Source organism: Corvus brachyrhynchos, unplaced genomic scaffold, assembly GCF_000691975.1.
Source record: "Corvus brachyrhynchos isolate BGI_N302 unplaced genomic scaffold, ASM69197v1 scaffold14, whole genome shotgun sequence".
In the NCBI taxonomy this organism is placed as follows: Eukaryota; Metazoa; Chordata; class Aves; order Passeriformes; family Corvidae; genus Corvus; species Corvus brachyrhynchos.
Window position 1 is genome coordinate 8,862,220 of NW_008239110.1, and position 2,600 is coordinate 8,864,819.

The window sequence follows — 2,600 nt, forward strand, 5'->3', positions numbered from 1 at the left end:
GAATGGCCGGACCTGTAGATGTGCTGTGCTACCATTAATGATAATAACTACTTCAGTCCTTATGGATTCTATTCTGTATGCTTCTGAGACAGATTTTCTAACAAAGTGCTTAGAGGTGAGTAAGAGGTTTTAGCCTAACTTCCAAGTGTAGAAGGGCGCATGAGAAAGGAAAACACCATCACATGTAGTGTTGCATAAATAGCAAAGACTCGTAGATGTTAAAAAGTGAACTAGAAAAGGTGGGGCTGGTGAGATGAAGGTGAAGAGTATTTGCAGGGATGGAGGCTGTGTTTCTTGTCTTTTGAGGATAAACAGTTAAATCTTTTCATTTCTTGTTAAAATTCTCATGCCAAGAGAACCATTGTAATATTCCAATAATTCAGTTTCTTGTGACCCAGTGTTTTGCTCTGACACCTTGGCTTGCACATCCAGAACCTAATATTTCCAGATGGTCTTTCATATAAGTTCTGGGCATGTCTACTTGTCTGTTAAGATAAAATTAGCCAAGACAATTCAATTCAGTCTGTGATAGCCAGGAAAGTGATACCTTGTGGTAGTAAAAACTAAATGTTATGTGAGATTTTTTTTTTTTAAAGCTATTTTTATAATAGAATTGTCCCTAATTTTATCAAATATACCTGTAGGTTTGTGAGTCTGGAGGGAATCTGATTAGGAGGAACAGGACAAGCCTATTTTGCTTGTAGATGATGACAATACTTAGTGGATACATTGATGGAGAAAGAAGTGGGATTTTAGCATAGCATGTAGTTTATTTGGGTTGTTGCAGATCTTGTAGATGACAGCAACACATCCCATCATATAGAAGAGAATGGGTGGCCCTGACTAATAATGATCCCATTGAGATAAATCCTCTTAAAGTGAAGACCTGTCCCAAACTCAAATTTCCTTGTATTTTTTCCTTTTGCTCTTCTCCTTGTAAATCTTCTCCAAATCTCCAGAAAGGTATTTCTTAATTTGTTAATCCTTCATGATGTCACTCGTGTCCTTACTGCCTCTGCAAATTTATTGCAGAGTCCCCAAATCTACAGCAGTTCCTTTGTGAGGCTACTCTTAGTTGAACGATTCCTCCTGTTGACTGTGTCTCGTCTTCTTCACTGAAACCTTGGGCACAAGGGCTAGCTGCTCTTCCTGGTCAAGACAGGAAGGGGTTACTCTAACAACAACAAAACCAAAGAAGATTAAAGTAAAAATAAATCCCCTTTATTTCTAAGGGTTGCTTTATTTGTAAGCAGATATTCTCAATTTGTTTATGGTACTCCCACCCTGATTAACCGACACAATTAGCACACTCCTTCACAGTGCAGCTTTCCCCCATGCTTTGACCTAAACTGGCCTCTTTCCCCTCTGTCTGGAGTCTTTAGACACTTTGCTTTCTCTCCCAAATTGTTTGTCTAATTCAAGCTGCATATCGCTAATTTTTTTAATTCATTCTCCCTCCTGGGAAGCTTCCCCACCCTTCCTCATCAGTTGTTTGATCATAATAATGGAACATTGTCTAAAGAAAATGAGTTACATAAAAATCCATGCTGAACTTTACAACCCCTGTAGAAGTGTCCATAAAACAGCTTTCCAAAACTGAAAAAAAACCCCACCCAAAAGCCCAGACCCTGGAAAACTGCTAAAAACTCTCCCAAATCCAACAGTGCTTAACTTAGCCTTGGATATGAAGTCACACAGAAGTACATATTCTGGCTCACTGCCAAAAGGCTTCCCATGGATCCTCCTGGGTCAACACAAAGAAGAAATTGTCTCAGATCCCTGCAAGTTTATCCTATGCACTCCAAGGATATGCTGGTGGCCAAAAAGGAATATGTTGCCTGCAGCTGACAACAAAAATGTAATCTAACAGAGAGAACTGAAGCAATACTAAGATCACCAACAGTTTAACTAGGGCAGCAAAGCTCTCAGTTTGCTTGCAGCTTGTTTTCTGGCAAGTTTGGTGGGTTTTAAAGCCTCCACTAAGCTCTGAACTTCCCCTGACATGTCCCTTTGTGCTACATGTAGCAGAGAGATAGCGGACTTGCAAGAACATTCTTTTCCAACCCAGAATGTCCCATAAGAAGGCATCCTGACACCGGCCAGCTCTGTGTGTTCAGTCATTCCCTTTTTAAGCATTGCAGCAGTTTTAAAACTGCTCTGTGCCAGCAGTGCTTGAAAACCAGCCTTAGTTGCCTTGCATAGCAAGCCTAAAATGCAGTCAAATACTTTTCTACTGTGATGAGAAAAAGAAATGTTTCCCTATAGCAAAAACAGTTCAGCAAGGCAGATCCAGACTTACATGTCTTGATTATTGTATCTCACCTGTTACCTGTAAGTATGATCTGATGGGGATATTTTCAAATCCTTGGTTTCTCTAGTTCTGATTTTTTTTTTTTTTTTTTTGTTTAAGTGGAGAGACCTGTGAAGGTGCTTTGTCTTAGATTATTGGTTTTGGATGCTAAAATTACTTTCCCTGAATGGCCCAGTAAGCAAGGAGGAGGAATAAATTTTGATTGTGCTCTGCCACCTGTACTCCTGACAGCTTAATTTGTTAATGTCGAGTCTGCAGGCACTAAATGAATGCTCTTGAAAGTCTTGAC